General features: G+C 45.5%; 1 protein-coding gene across 1 annotated transcript in view; it reads right to left on the bottom strand.

The window, feature by feature from the left end:
* The window catches only part of AGBL4 (AGBL carboxypeptidase 4), a 1,423,919-nt gene that overhangs the window by 239,222 nt on the left and 1,159,132 nt on the right, over positions 1–25,565 (bottom strand). The gene's annotated exons all lie outside the window — the stretch shown is intronic.

The following is a 25,565-nucleotide window of genomic DNA, read 5'->3' as shown; positions in this document are numbered from 1 at the left end:
TTTTTTTTCTTCTTCTTTTTTTGCAAAACTACCAGCTCCTGCTAAGGGGAGGGTCAGTCAGCCAGAAACGTTCCCCCAGAGCTGCCAAACTAGTTCTGACCAGAACTGGGGCTTATCTGGGATTTCCAGTCGGACCAGCTGGCTGGGGGTTGGGGGGGTGGAGGGTTAGTCGAGGGCAGCTCTCAGCCGGAGGGAGCAGGGGGACGCCCCTCTGCCCTGTAGTCTTCCTCCACTGAAGCACCTCTCCATCACATGCCTTTCTTTGAGCTGGGACTAGTTGGAACGAAGCAGGGAGTGGAGGGGTGCTCTAAAGGAGGCAACCCCAGGATTAGCTGGGCATTTTGGAGCACCTTGAGTTCAGGAATGGGACTCCGTGGAATACCAGTCTTTGCTCTGCCCCCAGTATCATAGGCAGAAGAAAGCCTGGAGGGGCTTGGGTGCCCCCAGACAAGCCACGAACAACTAAAAAGGGGCTGACTGGGCTCTGCTCACAGGAACCACATCCCGCATCAGAGGGGGCCAGCACTCTCACACTGATGCCCCCGAGGGGGTGGGCTTTTATATCAAGTATGGCTACTTATATCTCAATTCTCAGCCCCGGGCCTGGCACTTGGTAGCGACTCAAATTTTTGGTGAAGAATAATAATAAATAGAAATCCGCATTCATCCAGCTATCCAGTAATTCATTCTTGTATTCAAGCAACCGAACATTGTTTGGGTAAGCACTATATGCCACACTCTGCTAGGCACTAGTTGCAGAGAGAGGAACAGACCGGACAAAACACCTAGATTCCTTGCAGTTGTAGATAATGTTATCAGAAATTGAGTCTAGGTTTTGGATACCTGTGCCAAAATTAGGTTACTAAATGAGTAACACCTTCCCTGGCCTGGAAACCTTTAGGGTCCCATCCAGGAGTATTAAAAATGTGTAAGTGAGTAATTATGTTATAGTGAGAAAAGTGTTCTCATAGAGGAATGCTTGTTGGAGGTGGCAGACTTAATTAAATGTTGTATTTAAGAAAAAAAATTCATTTAAATGAACTCAAGCTGTAAGAAAAAACAAAATAAATGTACCAAAATGTTGTTTCATAGTAGTGGTGAGTGATTTTGTTTTCCTTTGTGTTTTACAGTCATATATTTAAATTTAACTATTTTCCACAATAAGTAGGTATTACTTTATGATCAGAAAGTCTTACATATTATTTTTTAAAAAGCACTGTACTCGCACTTCAGATCAGCTACACTAATGATGAAGTCGATAAACCAAAACCCGCAAATTATTTCATCATGATTTGGGGATAATGTTGTACAGGCGAACCCCATTAACACACATCTCCCTGATCCAAATGCACAGGTCAGATTAAGTTCCCGTAAGCCAGTGATATATATGTGGTCATAGCCAGATAGGACCACGAGTTTCCTGATGCAGATGTTGGTCTGGCGTTGCCCCACACACTTGTGGGAAAAAAGAGGTGCCACACTGAGTCGTTCCAGAAGATTTACCTTCGTGATTATGATTTCTTTGGACTGATCTTAAATGAGTTTTTATCTTAAGAATACATTCCTATGGTGGTCAAGGGGAAGTAATGTGTAGCAAGACTTCTGATAATTCACAAGATGGATCATGCAGAGTTGGCCATATTTAATGAAATTCCATGAAGCTCCAAACTGTGTTGGCAAAATAATTTCAAGTAGTACCATGGCCAACGTCCTCCACCATCTAAATGAAGGTGACCCTCAAGTACCCCACCAGTCTCATCTTTCTTACCACCTTCCTGGACATAGTACATGCCAGACACATTAAACTATTTGACATTTCCCAAGGTAGCATGCTTTATCAGATCCCAAGCCTTTATGCTTCTGCCCTCTTTCTGGGAAGTTCTTCCTCCCACAGCACATGCTGACATCAACTTCCCCTGAAGACCAGCTCCAATGTCACCTCCTTTGTGAAGCCTTTCCCAATCACCTGCACTCCTCAAGCACAGGTGGTCTCTGTCTCCTATTTTGTGCCAGTACCTTTTATCTTCCCTCATTAGAATGAGCTCCTTGAGAGGGGACAAAAATGCTGAGTGACCTCAGCATCGCAGGTTCCTAGCACATTTAAATGCTTATAAAACAAACGTGTTAAAGAAAGACCCTGAGAGCATGAATAGCAAACCTCCTGCACGTCTTTTCTGAAAATCTGCCCCCTTTCTCCCGAGTTGTAGCTGAATCCGGCTCTGTCTCATTCCCAGTGACCAAAGGGCAGGCACTGGTTCTGCTCCTTGTGCGACAGATTTGTAAATGTTATTAAATATCACTGTACCCTCAGTTCAAACAAATTCCCCGTCCAAGTCAATGTAAATAATTCTCATAAGGAGGTAGTTCCATGTCCCAAGAACCCAGCATGAAGAAAAGAACCAACTGACATGGGTGCCAGCAGAGTAAACATAGACTCAAATACATTTTGCATGTAGGTGCACAGATTCTAGAGAAGAACCACAGGTACGGGATGCTCACAGAGACACCGCTGGACAGCCTGAGGGCAACAGAAAGACCCCGTGTTTCTGCTTCCCATGTGACCTGAATAGTCTTTAAACCAGCTCCATGGAGAACCTACTAGGTACTTCCTCTGCCCTAATGAAAATGGAGTCAAACTACCTCTTTGACTTGGAGGCGGTAGCCTGGCGCTTTACACATACCAGAAACCCAAGACGGTGCTGATGCATTGATTAGCAAGCTGATTCATTGATTAGCAAGCAAAGACCATTCAAAAGTATAGATTTCAAACTTAAAGAGGTGGTTAAAATGCTTCAGCTAAATCACGGCTGAATCCCCTCTTCAATATCCCTATCTCTAATGGCCATCCAGATGCCTCTTACACAATTCTAATGTCAGGAAGTTTACTACCACCCCTTAACTTTTGGACACTACTGACTGAGAGAAAGGTCCTTCTTACTTACATGGAGGCAGAAACTTTCACCTTGTAGCTGTCATACTACATACATGTCAGCTCTTCAAATATGGAAAACTTGGGATCCTGTCTCCTTAGGATCTTATCTATCTTCTGCTCAGACATCTTCACTTCCTTCACCCGTCTCTCCTCATATGACGTGGTTTCAGTGATGATAATTGTGATATCTACTTTTCCTCCAAAGGTTACTATAACCCGTGCATGCCAAGCACCATGTATACATCTCAATTAATTTCACGCCAAACCCTTGAAGTGGGTATGATTAACCCCATGACAGAGTTGGGAAAACGGAGACTTAGAGCAAAGCAGTTTGGCTCTGGCAGCCCTGGAGAGCTGCAGTCCCATTTGCATTAGAGACAGTCTGCTCTGGAAGCAGTGTGGGGGAAAGACTGGAAGGGAGGCAAGACTGGGGAGTGGGAGGCCTCTGATGAGGCTGGATGTCCTGTGCCTGCCCCTCCCCAACTCCCTCATCCTGGGGCCAAATGTATTTTGCCTTTCGTCCAAGTCATTTTAATGGAGCAGAAAATGTACACATCTGGGGCAGCTTTGCAACCGCGTCTCCATTGTGCCTTCCTGTTGCGTTTTGCAGAGTCTTGGGTTAATGTCAAGCTCCTTCAGTTTAGCCAGCTGAAGCATGTTCAGTGGCAGCAGCAGGCCTTATGTTTCATATTACTGCATGGAATTCTCAGTGTACTTTGCAAAACTATTTTAAGGAGACCTGGGTTCTGTGAATTTTAAAAGCCATTGGAGCGTGTCTTTTCAACCTCTCCACTAATGATTGACCACATTTTTTTTCATGATTTTGCTTTTTCTATTTTCCTGGAATATTTAATTTGACTTTTAAAGTCTCCGCTTTACAATTCCCACTCCTGCCCCCCAGAAAAGTAACTTGCTGGGCTGTGATCTCAGGGCCACTGTCTTCTCAGGTAGACTCAAAGAAGTGGATAGGTATCCAGGAGGCTCTGGACCTGCTGGGAGGCCCATGGTGGGCACTGTCTTGAGTTAGGGACTGTCACCCCAAAGCAGGGGCATGAAGCCAGTGCATCCACATGAATTCCTGATCGTGAAGTCTGGCTGGATCTGGTTGTGGGTTTGGGGCCAGGGAAGAGAGTGGCAGTAGAGAGAGGGAAGGAAGGAAAGAGAGGAGTTGCTGCCGAGAACAAACTCAAAAGCCAGTGAACACTGCCTACAGTTAGAGGGAATGCCAATTTGCCATGTAGGTGACAACTTGGAGGGCCGAAGGAGTATGGGCTTTGGAATTGGCCCAGGGGTTAAATCCTGACTTTGCCCCATCTTTGCTGTGACTTTGGGCAAGACAGTTCACCTCCCTGAGCCTCAGTTTTCTTATCTGGAAAATTAGGCTATCTTCGGAAGGTGTTGTGAGAATAGGGGCAAGAGTTTTTCACCCTCTCTGTGTATCAGGAACACCTGGGAAGCTCCCAGCTCCTATCCCCCAAGATCTTGATTCAGTTGATCTGGGGATAGGGCCTTAATTTTTTTTTTTTTAAATTCCCAGATTATTCAAACAGCAGACAAGGTTGCGTACTTCTGAGTTGGAAAATTTTAAGGTGACATTCCAGTCACATAGGAATTGCTCAAGTTGTAGATCTTATTTTCAGGGAAAATATCCAGGGCTCTGAAACGTGTATGCAGCCTCTCTGAGGAACAATAATTTCTTCATCTGAAAAATGAGATAACAATGTGAAAACAAGGCAGGGTATTATAGTCTTAGGCTCTAGATCCAAATCCTGGCCAGTAAGTAAGGCCTAGCCTCACTGTGTGGTCATGGACATGTTTCTGAATCTCTCCAAGCCTCATTTTTTCCAAGAGAATATTAATACTGCTTCGTAGGGTTGTTATGAGGATTAAATGAGATATGTAGATGTAAATGTCTATGTAAAATGCTTGGCACAGTGCCCAACACATAGTGAGTGCCCACACAAATGATAGTTGCTCTTATTGTCATGAGTGTTACTATATTTATTATCAGAGCTCTTATCCTTGTGCTGAGAGTCAGGTGCCCAACGAACATTTCTTGTATCGGATTGAATATAATGAGTTGAGCCATGCTGGTAATTACCCAGTGAGTGCCCTTGCCACCAGAGCCTGTGGGCACGGCCGGCCACCACAGAAGCTCTGGTCTCACATGTTCGAGTCTCTGAGGCTCGGGGCCTTGCCCACATTTACAGCACACGCTTCCGAGAGAGTGTGTTTGGAGCCATGCATTCTTTCAAACTGACTTTGTGAAGTATTTTCTTAGAATAAATAAAAACGTGTGTGCGTTACATAACATGTAAAATGCAGAAGCATTTATAGCAATTGAAAGCCTTGTGAGTTTGCATCTTGGCTTGACGTTCAGATCAAGCAGCTCATGGTCAAGTTCAACCACTTAGATCTCAGCTATGTTGTGACCTCATGTGGGTCACACACAGGAGCTGGTCACACAGATGACCTGAATTCTGGCATTTTACTTCAGGAGTATATACCCCGCATAAGCAGCACTAAGCAAACAGATGCCCAATGGTCAAAGACCAAAAGAAGTTTATGAATAGAAGAGATTGTCACAAGGGAACAATATTTGAATTGGTTTTGAAAAAGAAACAAAAAAGTTGGCTTACCTTGGAAGAATGCAACTTGCCTCAGTGATGGATTTCAGTTAGGGGCCCTTTAGTTTTAGAAGCTGCCTCTGGTTTTGCTTATCAGATTAACTCATTCTGTTATTTTTCAGCTGCAATGTCACTTCCTCAGGAAAGTCCTCCCTGACTTGTTCCTCCCATACCCTCCACAGACTAGCTCAGGTCCCTTTTACCTATTTTCACAGACCCTTGTATTTTTCTTCATGGGGTTTACTGTAGTATGTAATATATATTTATTCTATTATTGTCCATCTCTGCCAGTAGACCAAAAGCTCCACTAGGAGAAGAGACATTATCTGTTTTTTTTCACTGTTGTATCCTAGCACCTAGCCTGGCCCATGGGAGACCCTAAACAAATACTTGTTGCATAAGTGCAAGTCTGAAACATAGACCCTGGAGGAGAGGAAAGCCCCCAAAGGTGAGGAAGGAGATGTGTTCCCAAGGGCTTTATTCTGTCCTTCTGAATCTCACCTTTCCTCTGTGAGTGTGTCTCTGTTTCTGGGCCCCTACCATGTCTGGCTCCTAAGTGTGGTCCAAAAAAACCATAAAAGTGCCTTTTGTAGTTTTCTTTTAGTGCCACTAGATAGGTTGACATTTTCAAAAGGTTGTCTCTAAATATAAGAGAAAACAAAATGGGAATAATTACAGAAAAATGCACATAGTGGAAAAATGGTCAAGTTGACAATCACACATACTTGACATAGGCTAAGAGCAATACTAATATAATGGTATCGGGAACCTCACTGGCACAGTCCATGTGCCTCCGTGGAAACAAGATGGTGATTCTGCTTTATCCTACAAGGCTAGACTTCCTTCATACCCTGCTGTTGGCTGAAGTCACTGACTGTCTAACCCCCTACTCAGGGTGATCACTGCCGCATCCTAGTCTTCCGATGATTCCAACATTATTTGGGAGGAAATGGGGCAACCTTCCTTCAAAGACCATACGCTAGTTCCCTGGTTACCATCTCTGTTCATCTTGAGCACCCCGTGGCTCAGAATGTCTGCCCTTCACAGGTCCTCGTGGGGTCAGAGTGTAGCCCACATTGTCATTCACTCTTAGGCTTCTGTTTGGTAACCCTGGGCTGCCATTCTAGTCAGAAGCACAAAAGAGAACATTCATTCAGAAAGTTAACTCATCTCCAAAGCACACAGCAAATCATGAACAACTCTTTTTCTTAAGAATGTCTCCTAACCAGACCATAAATTCGGTATAAAATCAGAGGAAAGGAATGAAAATGGAACTAACATCTATTGATTTCCATGATAGGCGCTGTCCCGGTTGCTTTGCATTTTAACTCCTTTCATCTTTTCAAAATGACCCATAAGGTTGATAATATTATTATCTCTGTCTTTCTGAGGAGAAAACTAAGTCTTAGAGAGGTGATAGAAGTTGTTTACAGTCACTTGGAGAAGGCTCGAACCTCAGTTTCTTCATGCAAAGCTTGGGTTTCAGGGCACGTTTTGATGTAGGCCTTGCCTCAGAGCTTCCTGAGGCAACAGGACCTAAAGTGCCTGTGGAGCTTAATCCCCTTTTCTGAGAGGCTTGAATCTCCACTTAGAAATCTGAGAACAGGGCCTTATGGGAAAGTCCAACAACTATCATTCCAAGCATCCCTAACTTGAGTAGCTAATGATTATTCACAGAATCATCTGTGAATACTGATAATTTGATTACAATGTCTGGGGCTTCTTAAATCATGGCCTCCTCACTCCAGAGACCCTGAATTTCTCAAGTACTCTGAGTTTTCTAACTGATCAAGCAGATTCCTATATTATGTTTGAAGGAGTTTGAACCTCCTGGGAATCCCCTGTTACTTCATGGTCTAGGTGGAGGCTCCTCTGAGCCAGGAGAAAAGAGGATCAAAGAGCTCTGGTCAGAGATATCTCTGGCTGAAGAAGTGTCACCTTGCCCAAACCCATTCTTACCCTGCTGTTGTTTGGAGTAAGAATAAAAATAGGAATTACAGCAGTGAACCTTTGTGGAATGCGTCCCTCATGCCAAGCTTTACATACATTTCTCATTTAATCCTCAGAATAATCCTGGGTAGTAGGTACAATTAGATAGGCTCATTTTTAAAGTTAGGGAAACTGAAGCATAAGGATGTTAGGTAACTTGCCTAAGGTCACACAGAGTAAGTGGGGGAGCCAGGATTTATAACTCAGGCTGCTTGACTCTAGAGCCCCAACCACAGACTTCCACTCCAATTCTGGCTCCCCCTGAGTCTGACTCTTGCCTCAGTGAGGGTGATCTGTGCCCTTCTAGCTAGCATGGGAAGATAGATGGTGGAGCATCCATCCTCAAAGGGTCACTTGATGGTTTTCTAGGGATGTCCAGACCATCTTGTTTGGTCCAGGTGAGACCCTGGCTGGCACTGTCTCAAAAAGGACCCTGGACTTCATTGATATTTTCATTCTATGTTGTGCGTGGGAGTATACTAGATTCAATCCACGGTATAAAGAAGGCTTTCCTTTATTTACTCAAAACCAGTTTCTTTATTTAGTAGCACAATAAGGTCACCTACTCATGCTAACCAGAAAAAAAAAGTCATTGACCTCTGAGTTTTTATATTATGATGGAAAAATGGCTTATATATACAATTTACAACACATTTTCTGTTGACAGTTCTTTATCATATATTCTTTTGTGCTGGAGGTAGGTGAGCTGGAGTGCAGAATATCAAAATCCTACCTTTTTTACCATCAGGCATACCCTTATTATCATGGGAAAAAAAAGGCAAGAAGAGAGGAAGAAACGATAATCCATTAAGGGAGAGACATTTTTTCTAAAACATGGAATGGAAAGGAGCAAGACACACAGAGCCTTATGAGACTCTAGATGAATTGGTTAGGGAGACATTTAACTCAGCTGGTAGGCACAGTAGGCCATGCCAGGACCCCACCTCCACCCTGTTGACAAGTCCTGCCACGCTGCTGGGCCATCAAATGGTTTCTGATCACTGAGCTCCGCTCCTGGCTCTGGGACCCATTCTGGAGAGGTAACATGGCCCAGAATAAATGAGGAGGCAATAATAAAAGTAAAAAGTGCACAGAGTTGGAACTCAGATTCGGGTTCAATTAATAATCTATCGCCAAGGTACTTTGGGACCTCAGGCAAATGTCTGACTCTCTGGGTTTTCCACTGTCAAACAGAGTTGTATAAGGCTGTCACAGGCTCTAACAGCCTATGCATGTCAAGTGCTGGGCAGGCACAATGCCTTATCCATGGTAGGTTCCCCAAACTATTAGTTGTCTTTTCATTCTCCTCTTCTGAGACAGTCTCTATTGACTTTTCCTTTTAGGAGGTCACAGGGTAATGGCAAGAATGGATCCCCAGAAGCCAGCTATTTTTGGATGAAGGAACATACCCCCCTCTCCACCTGAAGACTGGGCAGTATTACTGCAGAGATGCCACCCACCATCCATCCCTTCCTGGCCCACGCTGGGGCAGTATGCCTTCTTTCAAAGCTGGGACCTTAGTGAGATCTGTACTTTTATGAAGTTTTGGGACTTAAGCTGAGCTTGGGGTTTTATTGTCTGCTTTTAAAATTATGTTCAGATTTTGTATATTTAAAACACGACTTTGGAATTGTGAAACGCAGTGTTCTCAATCATAAAAAAGGATGAATTATGTTATGCCTTTCTGTTCCCATTTCTGGGTTCTTTTTTTGTCTTCTTGTATGAATTTTTCTGTGATGCCCTGCCTTATGTCTTAACTCATCTGGGATACTTGCTGTGAAATTTGGGCAAGATTCTTAACTCCTGTAAAACCACTTCATTCATTCATTCATTCATTCATTCATTCACTAATGAACTCCTTGTTGAAGACTTATATACCAGAAACATTGCTTAATACTTGGGATACGGTAAGGGCGCATGGGTGGCTCAGTCGTTAAGCGATGCCTTCGGCTCAGGTCATGATCCCAGGGTCCTGGGATCGAGCCCCGCATCGGGCTCCCTGCTCAGTGGGAAGCCTGCTTCTCCCTCTCCCACTCCCCCTGCTTGTGTTCCCTCTCTCGCTGTGTCTCTCTCTGTCAAATAAATTAAATAAAATCTTTAAAAATACTTGGGATACAGTAGAGAAGCAGACAGACTGAGCTTTGTCTATAAAATGGGAAACTAAATTACCTATTAGGACTGTTGAAAGGAGTGAATGAGATAATATATGTAAAAGAGAGGAAGAGGCAAAGAAAAGGACTGAACTTTATTGAGCTCCCTACTCTGTCCCCAGTAATACTACATGCTTCACCTACAATCCCCATAATAACCTTGGAAAACAGTTCTTATCCTCTTTTTACAGATACATCAACTGAGGTTCAGAAAGGAAAAGTGAGGGCCCAAATCACACCCTGGATTCAAACCTGGTATGAAGTTCACTCTGCTATGTTGCCTCCAGTGGTCCCTGGGCCCTGGTATGCTACTTGCCATTCGATAGGTACGTCAATCCCCATCACCAGCTCCATGCAGAATGTGAGGGTTTGTACCCCTCTTCCTGCTAGCTGATACATCTGAGAGCGCCAACTGTGGTTTGGGTAGAGTAAATCCTATTCCCTAGTTCCTTAGGGAACAAGACATGTACATTACAAATTCAAATTTTCCATTAGAATATGCAAACAGTGATCAACAACTCCAAGTCACCAGGGGAAGAACTCTGGTCCTCTGGCAGCCAGACTCATCAGCTTAGGAGACAGATGGGACACGGACTCTTGGCAAGAGGAACATTCTTTTTCCCAAGCCAACCCATTTCTGCTGCTATGACCTTTAAAGATGAAGTGCTCAAAACTCTATCCCTCCGACTCTTACCGCTCCCCAGGTGGAGGCAGGCCTCAACTGCACAGACAGCAAGGTGCGTTTTTCCACTTGACATGCTCAATGTCCATGGAAAAAAGAATCTGCCAGGAAATGTTCACTTAGGGGCTGCACACTTTCAAGAGGCAGAAAGCAGAGTAGGAAATGAAATCATTGTGCTTACACTTGGCAAAGGGGCTGCAAAACTGCCCCAAGCTAAGAAAGCTGGACCTCTGCACCCTTCTCTCTTCCATCTCTCTGTTTGGACAGGTCACAGCAAAAGCACACAATGGAGGAGCCAGCATAGGAGCCAGATAAGCTCTGTCCACATGGCTTTAACTTTTTGACCAAATACTTAATCTTTGGTATTAAGAAAAGGAAGGGCCATGCCAGAGAGCACTGTTGCCACTGAGAAAACTTGTGAGGGTTATCAGAACGAAAAGACAGACACAGAAGAAACAGAGCAGAGCTTTGCATGCAAAAAAGGGAAGAGAAAAAAAAATCTTTTTCCTTGGCATGGAGAAATTTCATCCTGAAGGTTCTTTTTTTTTTTTTTTCTTTTCTTGGCAATGTAATAAACACCTTAAAATAGAGTTATAAAACGGAAACAGATTCTATAGAAGCAGGAAACCAAGAATAGTGACTTCAGAGAACTTATAGCCCAAAGCTCTCATTCTAGAAATGATGAAACTGAGGATAGAAGGACAATGGGTACCCAAAGCACAAGAGCTTGTCTTTGACCAAGTCATTCCTGGAACCAAGGTCCTGGTGGGCCTTTCCTTTGCCCTACATTTCCATGCTTTCTCTTGATTACAGGGGACAGGCTTCAGTGGAAGGTGATCTTATCTGTGTCCGTGGCATCAGCTTACCTAGTCCTAGAGAAACATAATTCATCATTTTCAAGGTTTTGCCTCAAGAAGAAGCCTCTCCTGGGTGGGGAAAGCATGGTGAGGAAACCTCCCAACTCTCTCCCTTTACATGTCAGCTTGCCCTGAAGTGTCTCTCCAGTCCTGCTGCCCTTCCCATGCTGCCCCCTCCGTACCATATTCTATTCCGACACCCCCATCAAGGGCTGCTGTGGATTCTGTAACACACCGTCCAAAGCATGATCCCAACCTGTTTTAGGGGGTTGCCCTAAGCCTAGCGGAGGCAGTGTTGACTCCCAAAGAAGCTTAACTGAAACCAGGATGAAAGAAGAGGCAGCAGAACATAGCAGAGTGATCTGAGCTTTGAAATCAGACAAACCTGAGTTCAAATCCCAGCTGCACAGTGCATTAGCTGTACAGACCTGAACAAGTCAGTTGAGTTCTTTGAAGTTTGGTTTCCTGACCTGTAAGGCTGGGAGACTTACCCCCCAGGATATTTGGTACAATTAAATGAGAGAGTAAACAGAAAGCATTTAGCCCAGATCTTTGTACAGAGATAAGGCCACATGCCTGCAGAGGCAGAGATGGGAGTGATGCAGCTGTAAGCGAAGGAATGCCAAAGATTGATGGCCACCACCAGATGCTAGGAAGAAGCGAAGAAAGAGGGAGCCTGGCTCTGCTGACACCTCGCTTTTGGACTTCTGGCCTTTAGAAGAGTGAGGGGATCAGTTCCTGTTGTTTTAAGCCACCCGGTTTGTGGTACTTCCCCCTCCCCCCAGCAGCCCGAGGAAACCAATATACTTGGGGAGATATGCAAGGTAACAAATGCAGTAATTATGACAGAAGTGGAATAACATGGATTGAGTTCATTGAGCTGAGCCTGGTACCTTTATTCAATTATGTAATCTTGGTCAAACCAGGAAGACTCAGTGAGGCTCAGTGTTAATGGAGGTCTGTGTAAGTGGAGGCAGTTTGTCCAGGAGATGGGACAGCCTGTGTCTGCTTGAGAAAGCCAGGGAAATCCTCCCAGAAAGGAAAGTGAGAGCTGGTATCTGAAGGATGGCCAGAAGCTCAGCAGGTACGGGGTTAGGGAGAGGGGACACCATTTGTAGAGAGCCCAGTGTGTGCAGAAGCAGAAAAGTGTGAACTGGTTTTAGAATTTGGGGGAAGCTACAAGTATGTCATCACTGCGGGAGTTCTGTGCTGATATTGATCTGCCTTCTAGACTTTCTTCTCCACCTTGATATCCCACAGACACCTCTTACACAAAATGTTCTAAATTGAACTAGACCCTGCTTTCTATCCCTACCCATATCTCCTGCCTGCCCTGATTTGGTGAATGGCCCGCCACCTGCCCGTCCAGCCTAGCTAGAGGTCTCAGAGTGCCTGCGTACTCCACTCTTGGAAGTTGACTTCCTTTTCGTCTCTGATTTACACCATCATTTCTGAGCTTTACTATCTCTGGTTCTAATGGATTCTCACTTGGCACGAGCTCCCAACTCTCCAGCTGTGTCTCTCGGCCATATTCCTTCCAGCCAAGCCTTTCTGCCAGATAATTAATGATCTGTAAACAAATGCTTAATTGCACCAGGGGAGCACATATTTAAAGAAACTTTGTGATAAAGCAAAGAATCCTTTTTATAACATGAAGAACATTTCTCTCACAAACTCTCCCCCACCCTCGACTTATCATTTAGTCTGCATTTTTGTCTCATGTATTAAATCTAAACCTCTTTTACAGCAGAATCCATAAAACAAAAGAACAAAAACCTGTTCAAGGGACAGATGGTATCATCCTGAGGTGCAGATGTGTCAGGTGCTTCCTTCCTGAGACATTCTTTTCTTTAGACTTGGCCCTTAGACTCAAGACTTGGGCATTTGCTAAGAGAAAAGAAATTTTGGCTCCTGGCAAGCAGGCAAAAAAAAAAAAAAAAAAAAAAAAGTGGATTTATTAAGAATATAACATATGCCTGCCTCTTTTATTTATGTTCTCTCATTTTCTTCTTCACAACACCCCCATGAACTGCTATCCATTGTATAAATAAGAAAGTGAAGCACCTTGCCCAAGCTAGTGGCAGCTAGTCAGGGGGAATGGCTGAGATTGAAGGGGGTGCCTGGACTCGATATAATGAGATTATTGTCTCTCGGCACATCCTTTCAAGCTGCTTGAGTTATCTAGTCAGCCATATTGCCTTTTCAGAGTGGATAAGAAGTCCTGAGTCAGAGAGTATGCCTTCTGCCCAGACATGCTGATTCCCTGAGTGGGTGGGTACCCCGAGCTTGGTGGGCAAGAAGCCGCAGTGGAAACTTTTTTATTTGCTGCTGCATGGGGGCTCTGCCCTCCTGCTGGGAGTCAGTGTTGGGTGCTGCTGTGGGAGGGCCAATCCAGCCACATAAGCCCTTCAGAGAGGAAGCACCTTGGCTTAGATCTGAAATTGGGCCTCCTCTAGGGAGTTTGAAAAGGTGGTTTTTGTGCAGTTCTTAATGGCCCAGCTGTTCCTGAAAGAGGAAGCACAGCAACATTTTTAGAATAGTTAGTGGGGTGCAACAGAACGCAGGGACTGTACCCACAGAAACTCTCCCCCCTTCAGAAAGTGTTGCTTCTGAAAATACTTGGTGTTCACGGAGCAAGCACCTGCCCCAGGCCAGGTCCTGTGCTTTGTCCTGGATCTTCAACCCCTCCTTCTTTGGAGGGTCCCTTCCTCTATGTGCTTACACATGCTCAAGTCTGTCCCAGCCTCAAAACATGACAACAGCCACCTCAGAGCCCTCACTCATCTCTGCCTCACCTTTAGTTACTTCCTCTCTCCTTTTCTTTACAAGCAGAACTTTCTGAAAGAAAGTACAGTCTACACTTATCAGCATTCACTCACCTCCTGTTCACTCCTCAGCCCTGATCTTTGCTTCTACTGGTTAGAAGCTCTCCAAAGTTACCAATGACCTACCGGGTTCTAGGGCATGTTCCTTCATCTAGTCTCAGCAGCATTCATACTGTTGACCTGGCCTTCAGTAGTCTTGATTTCCTTCTTACCTCTTTAATAATCCTCAGTCGTCGTGGTAGGCTCCTCCTCTTTGACCCACATTTTAGATGTCAGTCTCTCTCAGAATTCTGGCCTTCTTATTCTATATGCTCATACACTTAGTGCAGACTTCTCTCCTGAGCTCCCAACACGTGTGCATACAGCTGCTTACTAGCCACCTAGACTTGGAGAACTGAATGGCATCTCAAATATTCCAAAGCCATTTTGGCAAACCTTTCTCCTAAGCCCATTTCTTCTCAGATGTTCTGCATTTTAGTAAGGAAGACCATCATCCACCACAACCAGGTTAGAAACTCGAGTCCTTCTTGATTCCTCCTGTCTTCTCACCTCTCAGTCATCAAATCCTATTGATTCTGACCCCATAAATATCTCCCAAATCTTCCTATGTCCTTTCTCATCCACTACATTCTAGTTTAATTTTTTTCTGCTTTTAATCTTACCCCTTCCCAATGCATTCTCCAAACCATTGTGATCTTGCCCAAATGCCAATCTGATCCTGCCACTGCTTGAATAAAACTTTCCAAAGCCTTCTCATCCATCTCCACACAAAGTCCCACATGATTTTAATCCTGTATAGTCTGTCCTCTACCAACTCTCTGGGTACAGCTTAGGCTACATATTCCTCCATTCTCTGCTGCAACCAAACTGGTCGCCACCTGGTTCTCCTCCTTCTTAACTTTTCATTTTGAGATCATTGTAGATTCACATACAGTTCTAAGAAATAATCCAGAGGGATCTTATGAGCTCTTCACCCAGTTTCCACCAAGGGTAACATCTTGTATACTATAGTACGATATCACAGCCGGAATTGACATTGATACAATCCATTCACCTTATGCATGTACTTTTACATGTACTCATCTGTGCATGTGTGTGTGTATATTTAGATATTCAGTACCATGCAATTTTAGCACATGTGTAGATTCATGTGACCACCACTGCAGTGACGATATAGAACACATCCAACAGGAGGCTCAAACTAGCCTTCTTATGGTTCCTTCAGTGAGCCAACTTTCTTTTACTTCCAGGTCTTCACACAAGCTGTTCCCCTGATATCCTTCATTTGGTCAATTATTAGTTATCTTTCAGGTCTCAACTTAAATATCAATTCCTCAAAAAGACTTTCTCTGATCACACACTTGGTTAGGACACTCTCTCTCTGTTCCATTAACACCCTGTACTCCTTCTCTCCCATCACAGCACCTATGTTATCACTTGAGAGTAAGGAACCTGCATGAGGGCAGAGGTTGTGTGTACCTAGTTCACGTCTGTATCTCTGCTACTGAGCACAGTACCTGCAACAAGATCATTCCTCAATTAAAATGGACAGGGATAAGAAATTCATGAAAACTGATGAGTCGGGGGGAGCTCCCTCCCTCAAGGAGCTCTTAGTCATGAACCAGGCAACTCCAATAAGCAAATCAGTGCCGTCTTACAGTGAAGCAGTGAAGGTTGTGGGGATCCGGAGTATGTGTTTTCCTTCCAGCTTCTAGGTATATAGAATCGGGCACCCAGGACCAGAAGTCCTCGAATACATGTGCCCAGAACCCTTTAGCATAGTCTGGCAGGTCAGCTAAGTGGAGCAGACACTGTGGTAAGAAGCCCAGAGGCCTGATTTCAAAGACCTCCACTGGACAATTTTCTCAGCCTTATAACCATAGACGGAGTAGCAATCATGGTCACAGACTGAGTCCTGATGTTAGCCACAGGATGAGCCCTGATCTTGGCACAGATCCTGACACTAGCCAACCATGTGATAAATATAGCATCTTCCACAAGAACAGGTAAGGCATACAGGTAATGGCAAACTTTCAGGGCAAACACACTCTGACACAAGGAAGGCAGAATCCAAAGCATATGTCCTGCTAGGGGGTCACCGGCATAAACATCCATTTCATACCCTAAGAAGAGAAATAGAGTTATTGAGTCCTGAAGCATTCAAGCTGGAAGGGCCCTTGAAGGCATTATGCCCCCTCACATCACCTTTTACAGCACAGGGAATGGGAGTTGAGCTCATTGTGTATAGGAGTACAGACATTAACATTTCCCATCTAGCTTTAGACGCAAAAGCCTTTGTTCTCATTTCCAAGTCTTCTCTAATTAATTTTACCAAATCATAACTGACCTTTGACTCAGAAACATCAAACTGAAGATTTCACCTGGCCTCCAGCTAGCCCTCTCCAATATACTCTCCCCCATCAGCCTGAGTGATCCATTTAAAGCACAAAGCTGGCCAGGTTACTCTCTTGCCTGAAACCTTTCAGTAGCCTCCCATCACCTTCAGGATGGAGTCCAGGTTCCTTAGTCTCCAGACTGAGCACAGCCCTGCTTCCCTCCAGCCTTCTCTCTGGCCTCTCCTCACACCCCACTTTACTGAGTACACCATGGTGTTTTATGCTGCTGTTGAAGCTTTGAAGCTGCGCCTCTTCCCAGAATGTTTTTCTCACCAATATTTGCCTGGTTAACTGTTTCTTAACCTTCAAGCTCCACCTTAGCCATTATTTCTTCCAGAGAGCCTTCCTGGAACTTTTTTTTTTTAATATTTTATTTATTTATTTGAGAGAGAGAGAGAGAGAGCACATGAGAGTGGGGAGGGTCAGAGGGAGAAGCAGACTCCCCGCCGAGCAGGGAGCCCGATGCGGGACTTGATCCCGGGACTCCAGGATCATGACCTGAGCCGAAGGCAGTCGCTTAACCAACTGAGCCACCCAGGCGCCCCCCTCCTGGAACTCTTGAGTTGGGTTACTGTCCTCTCACCCTGTCTTCTCACCTTGCCTCCCACGCCCCCCACCCCCCGCCCCATTATGCCACTTAGAACCTTTGATGGGGACATGTTATTTGTGAAGCTGCATCTCCAGATGCATCTCCAGAACTGCATCTTCCTCATCCCTCTCCGTGCCTACCACAGGACCCGGCACATGGTAGTCTAATGGAAAGGGAAAGCTAGTTCGTGATTAACCTTCACTGAGGGGTAACTGTGGGGCCCGGCCGCTAGGTGCTCCACATGGATCATGTCACTTCATTCTCCTCATAGCACCAGGACCACTCAGTACTCTGAACAAAGCCCTCCAAAAACCAGAGTAGTGATTGCGAGTGTCCTGTCCAGGCTCCAGGAATACCCAAAGACAGTCCCTAGGCCCTGGCCCTAGCCCCACCCTCTATTGCAACCCATGGCCACCGGACTCAAGTCTGCCCTCGCGCCTCACACCTGGACTTGCTTCTCTACCCAGCCCTTTCAGATAGGATTCAGGGTCAGACTCTTTGCCTGTCCTTTGTTTTCACATCCACTTCAGACACTGGCTCCCCTCAGGATCAAACTCTGCAGTCTGCATACCTAACCTGTTCCACTCCAGGGGACAGCCAAGGCTCTAGACCTTGCGTCCCCAATCCAGCTTTCCAGGTCCTTGATTATATGAGAAGAAAAAGTAGATCACTGTGGGATTGATTACATGACTATTCCAAGGACAACAAGGAAGCTCAGTTAAGGAATGTGCCCAAGATCACATGGCCTGGCTTCTGCCTAGTGCCAAGACCCAGACATAGCATCTCCTTGTGTGCAGAGGGCACACTCCCTCTTCTTTCAAACAGCCCCCTTCTGTAGCCCTTCGAATGCCTGCCTGTATGTCCATTTCACACCTTGGTTGTGAGATACCCAAGCCAGGGCTGTTACCTAGCACCAGCTCCTGGTGTCCAGACTGGCATAGAGAAAGAGCCTTGGGAAAGGCACGGGAAAGGCATGAATCTTGGAATCTTCCCTTGCTTTTGGTTGGCACCAAAGAAGCAAAGCTTCTCTAATGCTGCCCCCAAAATGCATTTTCTTGCCCATTTTTTGTAATTGATAAGAAACACACACCCTCAGTATCTTAAGGAAAGCTAGTCATGGTATAATAGTTTAAATAAAGGAATTGTGAAATCTGGGGGAAAGTACCAATCTCTACCTTACCCCTTCTATCCTGAGGACATCAAGCTCTCAGCTGAAATGTTCTGAGGCTGTGAAAAGAGGAAATGCTATGGAGTTACATAAAGGTAGGTTGAAATCCTGGCTTTGCCTCCCAGGAGCTGTGGACCTTAGGAAAGAAACCCGAGAGTCATTCTATGCTCTACCCTCTTCCTTACTCACCCCATCCAATCTCTCAACATGTCCTGCCAGTTTCTCTTTCTGAATGGCTCTTCTCCAATCTCTACCTCAACTGTGAGTTAGTCCAGTGATGAAGCACTTAGGCTCTGGAGTGAAACTGTCTGGACTTGAATCCCAGTTTTCTTATTTACTATGCCATCCTGGGCAATTTACTTAATGTCTCAATGTCTCTTTCCTCATCTGTAAAACAAGGATTAAAAATCTTGGGTTGCTAACAAGATTCAATAAAATAATCCCTGTCAAGTACAAGCATAATTCCTGGCCCAGAGTCAGAACCCGTAAACATTACCTCTTCTTATTATCTCTTATTACCTCCTTTGTTCAGGACGTTATCATCTTCAACTCCACACTTCCCTCTGCCCCTTGCTCCCCTTGCTCCTTTCTTCCTTCAACCCCTGACCAGCCCTACAAGGTCTCCTGCCTGGTTTCTCTTCTCTAGTGCCTCTTCTTCAATCCATTCTCTGTGCCATTGCCAGACTGTTCTCTCTAAAAGGCAGATTTGATCATGTAATTTGCAGACAAGAAGTCCTGTGGTGGTGCCCCATCGTCCATAGGATAAAGATTGTCCCTAGCTTTGCAAATAAGGCCCTCCATTATCAGGGTTCCCTGTGTACCTCCCAACAATTCTGAGAAGGAAATTTTACCCCCCATCTTACGGCCTCAGAGTGGCTAAGTAAATGTCTCAAGGACCTACAGTTATTCACTGGTCCAATTGAGATTTGTACCCGTCTTCTGAGCCAGAGCCTGTGCTCTGTATTTTGGCCACGCTGTCTCTCCCCACACTGACCACCCACAAACTGACGATAAGTCTTAGAGAAGCAGGAAAGGAAGGGCACTGAGATGGGAAAGAGGAGCTGGTGTGGAGACATCCCGGTGGGCTGCCTGACTGAGGAAGGCTTCCTGGAGAGGCTAGAGCTCTGGGGACCTGGAGGGGCAGGGTAGCAGGGGTGATACTGGAGAAAACGCTGAAGCTGTGATTCCAGAACTGTCTGGTGAGATGAAGTGAGATTCAAGTTTGAGTGGAAACATGTGCTTCAGATGCTGCTCTCTTCTTCCCTGACACTGGCAGAACCCCAGGAAGCTCTGAGGTTTGCTTCTCGGTTTCAGTCGAGTTTCACTGTTAGTGGGGTTGGAAGTACTATGTTTGGTTGGAGGGCTTGCCAGGGCCTCTTTGTTATCTGTAGATTAATGAACTCTAGGTTGCCTGGGGAGGGGAGGAGAGTCCCTCCCTCTCGAGTTCTTACCCTGCAGTGATACTGCTCAGATATCCATCCATTTGCTCCGCAAACCTTCCCAGACACCTATGGGGCACCAGGCCCCACACTGGAAATGCAGAAAACAATCAGAGGTGGTTTCTGGCTTTAAAGTACTCATGATTTAGTGGGGAGAATATCCCCCCTATAGTGCTAATACTTCGTGAAAAGTGCCCTGGGGTCTGGAGTCTAAAGACATAGGGAAGTCTTCTCAGGGGTGATATACCTGTGCAAGCTTCGGAGTGAACATATTCCTTTAAGAGGATTACTTGGGTTCATTTTGAAAGGCAAATTTGGGTTATGGCTTTTTGTGATTGTAATTGCAGAACAATACATTCTTGCCTGGTGTCATACAGAGCTTTCAGAGCATGCAGGGGAGAACAGTGGTGTGGTAGACGTCCTGGTTCAGGGGACCTAAAATGTAGTTCCAAATATTCAGTGAAATTTCCCCAACTATAGACCAGGGATAACATCATCGCTTCCCAAGATTTCATAGCCTGGCAGAGAGTCTGCAGGTCGCATGAAAGGAGAAACACTCTCTCTGGCCATATTCGGGACCCAGAGAGGTAATGCAAAAGGACAGTGGCCTGGGATGCAGACAACTCTGCCACTGACTAGCCGTGTGACTCTGCACAGGCCAATTAACCCCACTGAGCTTCAGTTGCCTCCTTCGTCCAGTGGGGACAATATTACCTTGCCTGGGCACTAAATGGTAGCTACTGGTCCCAGGTCTCTCATTTCCATGCTGTATGTCCCCCTCTCTCAGCCTATTTCCCCATCTGTGAACAAGGCAGGATGGTGAGGCTGTGTGCAAAGAAAGAATGAGAAAATATTCTCTAAGGGCTGTTTAGCTTTGACATCCCATGCATAAAACAACAGCCAGATTGGACTGTTGCTTAATTCTATCCAAACTGCCAGATAGGCATTTGAATAAGTAATCTAATATATACATTTTTATTCTATTCAATATTCAGGTCGTCTCCTGGCTGGAATGAGTATTTAGAATGATGATTGCTTAGAAACATACCATTCCAAATACGAATGAGAATATTTTTGCAATATTCAGTTCAATAAGGATAGGGAGGTATGAGATTAGGTTCTGCAAATAATCACATCTTTCACATCTTGGACGCCCTATACACATACTTACTACACGTCTTTCTTCATAACCTTGGAAATGCAAATCCCTGTACTCTCAGGGGCCTGAGCAGCCCTGCCGTGCTAAGTCAATTCCCACGTGAAGATGGTAGAGCAAGGCAAAAAGATGTGACCTCTCATCTGGAGTTTGAGACTCTGCTACAATATCCTCTCCACCCAATAAGCTGTGATCTATTCCCCTCATACTCCAACAGGGATGGGGAGCTCACTACTTCTCAAAGCAGCTAATTCGACTTGTGGGCAGCTTTGACTTGGGCAAATAGCCTCACACGTTGAGCAGTCTGCCTACTCCTGGTGTTTTTACGTTAATCCTCGTTCTGCCCTCTGCCCTCAGATGTTCCTGCAGAGATTGAAGGCAATGACACTATTCCTTTCACCAAGTCAGCCTTTCCCTGAGCTGAATCCTCACTCCCTCCAACCAGAAGCCTGCTCTTCCTTTGTCCCCAGCACAAGGCTCTGTAGGGATTCGCCAAGAACACCAAGAGCAAAGGTGAGCTCAAGACACCCTGGTGACTTCCCTTTTCTCTGGCTTCCCATGCCATTCGATAAGATAGAGTGAAGCTTTTAAAGTAACATGGGCAAAGTAGCTGATTCTGAGGAAGCTTTTGCCAAGGCTTTTCAGGAAACAGAAAACACCCCTGGGGAAAGAAGATCTTAGATTGTATCAGGAAGCACAGAGTGTTACCTGGAAATTGTTCCCAATCAACATGGCACCCCTCTCAGCAGGTGTGTGTACGCAGGTGTGTACTGATTCTGCAGTCAGTGCAGAATCAGTTCTTCATTTGGGCAACTGTCACATGTCTTCAAGATTCACTCAGACGTCACCTCTTCTCGGAAGTGGTCCCCGACGTGCCCTCCTTACCTTAACCAACACTGCACCCCCACGAAGCTGTCTGCACTTTTCCTCTATACTGTCCAGTTCCTTGCCTGTCTGCCCCTTTGGACGGTGGCACCTTCTTGAGGGTGCTGACTGTGTCCGATTCATCTCTGTCCCCCTAGGCCTGGCACAGCATTGATGCTTCATACATGTTGGTTGCAGGAACGTTTTGTGGAAAAGTGTCTGAGTCCTCTTCCGGAGCTCTTACCACACTGCCTCTGGGGCCATGTTTCTCTTTCCTTACTTAGGAGAGGCTAATATGACACAAATTAAGTAGAAGAAAACCCTCACAAGGTGGGGACATCTGCAGGGGGATCACTTGGATGAGCCAGTGCTATCCATGCTTCTGAAAGTGCACCAGCCTTCCCGTGAGAGGTGCAAGTTGGGCTGGATAGTGCTGTTTCTCCACCCTTCGTCGACTCTGAGCTCACTGTTCTGAGCCCTGATCTACTGTCCTCCCTTGTGCGGCCCCTCTGGAGGAGTCTTTCCTCCAGAGTTGACACTCACATTTTCCTTCTTTTCAGCCAAGTCACAGCTTTTGGATGCTCCCTATGCAGATGTGCAGCGTTCTTGCACGCATCTGCATATCAGAGGGGCAGAGAAAGTTGCTTGGCAAGAGGCCCTGGCTCAGCAGGAGTGCTCTGTTGGCAAGCCGTGGTTGTGAAAAGATCTCTCTCTGCACTGTTCTTGGCCAAGGAACTCGGCGGGGACTGGGCTGGTCAGGGCTGGGTTTTGTCCTACAGAGGGAAGGCTGCAATATGGTACATTTCTGGGGGCAGAGGAAACTGTAACATCTTAGCCTTCTCTGAGGAGACTAAAAAAATCAGTGGACAAAGTCTTGGGGCACAGAATGGTGTCTCAGGCAATGGCACAAAGGCAAGAGAAGGGAAATGCATTTAAAATTCATTTAGCTATTGATTTAAGAGAGGAGCCCAACAACCCCACTTGCAGAGGGTCTGCTTTGTGTCAAGCAGCACAAGACAAGGCGTCTTTAAATATGAGGGTCTACTTCACCTCTGAGACCTGCCACTTTCAAGACCTTGGGTAAGTCCTTTAACCTGTCCTGGTATGTTTCCACATCTGTAAACTGGAATGATAACTGTACCTACTGCATAAGGTTGAGGGGAGGAGTAAATGACCTAAACCCAGTAAGGCACTTAGCAGAGCAAGTGTTAAGTGGTTTTTTTTTTTTTTTTTTTTTTTTTGAATAAATTCTTTTTGAGCTCTTCGTTTACTTTACATTTACTACGTGTCAGGCATCATCCCCGGTACTTTAAAGATTTTGTCGTACTTACTTCCCACAATAAACCTCCGAGATAGGTGTTATTACCCCTGATTTGCAATCAACTACATTGAGGCCCAGAGACGTTAAGATAATCCTCAAGACCACACAGCACATAAAACAGCTACCAGATTTAACTTTCAGGGCCATGGAAAGCCGGATGCAAATGTCACTCCAGAGTTGGAGAGTCCCAGGGAAAGGAGGCCTAAGCCTGTATGTGGACCAGGGGAGAGAAGGAAATCAGATTCTTGTCCAGAGTGGCCAAGAGCACAGCTGGGAAGATGTGCTGGATGTCAGATCTGATAGGTGAAGCAGAAGAAGAGGGAGAATGAATGGTGCGGGTGGCCATCAGGAAGGACAAGAAGGCAGACAGTCAGCCCCCCCCCCCCCCCCCGTAAAGGGGAGTGAGTGAGTGTGCCAGAGCTGGCTGGCCGGGTTAGGTTAGGCGCTTTCCCTTCCTGGACCTGAAGAAGGGGGTAATATCTCTTAGATCACAGGGCTGAGGTAAGGACTAAATGAAGCCCTGCACAGGAAGCTCTTTTCATAATGTTTGGAGTCCGGCAAGTGTTTAACAAAAGCATCTGGAGGAAAATATCCAGACTGGCATTTGCACAATACAATTTCAGAAAGAGTAACAGAGAGGGGTTTTTAGAGGAGGGGTCCCAGCTTTAGTCTATTATGAAGGATGGTTGGAGCAGACTCTTACAGAGGTCTGATCACAGGAAGATCTTTGGATGCCTACATTAGCACAAAGGGGACCTGTCCCAGCCCTACTTTAGGGAAGGAGGAGTTTGACGGTGGGGTATGTGACCTATGGACCCATGTGGGTCCCAGGGAGAGAAGGTTGCAGGTAAAATGCAGAATGGGGGAAAGGAACATTTCCCAATTTTTGGACTGAAAGACTGCAGCTTCTGTTGCTATAGTATTTCTTGTCCTGGAAGCATGCATGGTATTGTAAGCAGGAAATACCTTTGGTGGGGTCATCAGATTTCTCCTGGTGGGTGTTGGGACTGACTAGGCTGGAGCACTCTCAATTACAGGAAGCAGGAAGCAGGGAACCTCATGGGAGGGGCTGAGCAGGAAAAGAAGCAACATGGTAGATAGCATGTAGAAGCAGAACACATCCTTTGTGAGCTTATGTGTGATGCCACTTGGAGACTTCCAGAAATAACAGAGCAAGACTTTGAAGGAGGCTAGAGTCCTGCATTAGCAGGTAGGGGCCAGCAAATCACAGGTGATTACCATAAATGGGATCCCATTTGTGCCCACAGGCTGAGGTGGTCTGGGGGAAACATCAGTTACATACTCTCTGCTCATAATCCAAATAGCTCCCCGGGGTCTGAGGTCATTACTGAAGATAGGTATGCTTACACCTCTTCTATGTATTCCTTCCCTTACCTCTGACATCTTGATGGTTAATAAGTCCCCTTGTTGCAACCCTACAAATATCCCCCAAATTCACTTCCTCCCTATTGCTCCAGCTTTATTCTCGGTGCATGAGGAATAGGGTCCACTTTTCAGTGATTGAGGGTGGTAGCAAGAGCAATCTATGCCTGTTATTATGTTAAATGCAGGAAATATAAGAAGCAATAGAGCATGGATGTTTTCCCTTAAGGATTCATGAGCTGATTTCAACTATTCATCGGAAGACTCCTCAAAACTGTCAAAAACTGAATGAATTCACTCACTCATTCATTTAACCAATGAACAAACATTCTCCAGGCACTGTGCCAGGCGTGGTGTTAGCAGCTGGGGACACGTGGCCCTCGGGTCCTGAGGCCTTAAGATCCTTATGATCTAGGGAGACGAGCGCACAACAGAGGGCTGCGCAGGAAGTTGCACGGTTGACAGTGGCTAAGCTGAAAGAACAATGCGGATCATTTCTGTGAAAAGACATTCCTTAGGTCATTTGCCAGATGATTTCCTTTCCTCATTCTCTTCCTTGGAAGATGTGCCTGAATGATGTGGGTGAGGGAGAGGGCTGTTGGGGAGGCAGTGTGGAGTCAGGGAAAGAGCACGAGCCATGAGGCTAGATAGCCATGGGTTTCAGTACCCAGTCTGCCCCTTGGTAGTTATCTGACTTTAGTCATGTCACCTCTCTGAGTTTCCCATTTCTTCAAATGTAAGAAGGGCATCATTTATAGAAAGCATATAGAATAGTCCTGGGCATGTGATAGGTACTCAGTAAACGGAAGCCATTTTCATCTTATCCCAAATTTCAGGTTTGTAAAGTTTGTTAGTGTTCAACAAATGAATGAACTTTACTATGATGAGCTACTGAAATTTTAGAGTTTATCTGTTCCAACAGCCTAGTCCAACCTATATGACTAAGACAAATGGCCAAGATATGGCCTTGTTATATTCACCCATCTGACGCAACCAGTTCAGATCTGCTTACTCAATTCATTTTATTTGTTTCTCTTTTAAATTCCAAGATGCTAATTTGACCTTTGGAGGATTCTAGTTGGCAAAAAGCCCAAATTTTCCCCTATGCTGATTGTCTGCTGTGCCTGTGCCCAGTCCCTACATATGTGCTAGGCCAATAACACTTGTAACTGATCCTGCAAGGAGGC

This window comes from Mirounga angustirostris, unplaced genomic scaffold, assembly GCF_029215605.1.
Source record: "Mirounga angustirostris isolate CCGP_5_RB_7025 unplaced genomic scaffold, mMirAng1.0.hap1 SCAF_4, whole genome shotgun sequence".
Lineage (NCBI taxonomy): Eukaryota > Metazoa > Chordata > Mammalia > Carnivora > Phocidae > Mirounga > Mirounga angustirostris.
The sequence above is the reverse complement of the archived record's forward strand: the minus strand, read 5'-3'. Positions and strand labels throughout refer to the sequence as shown.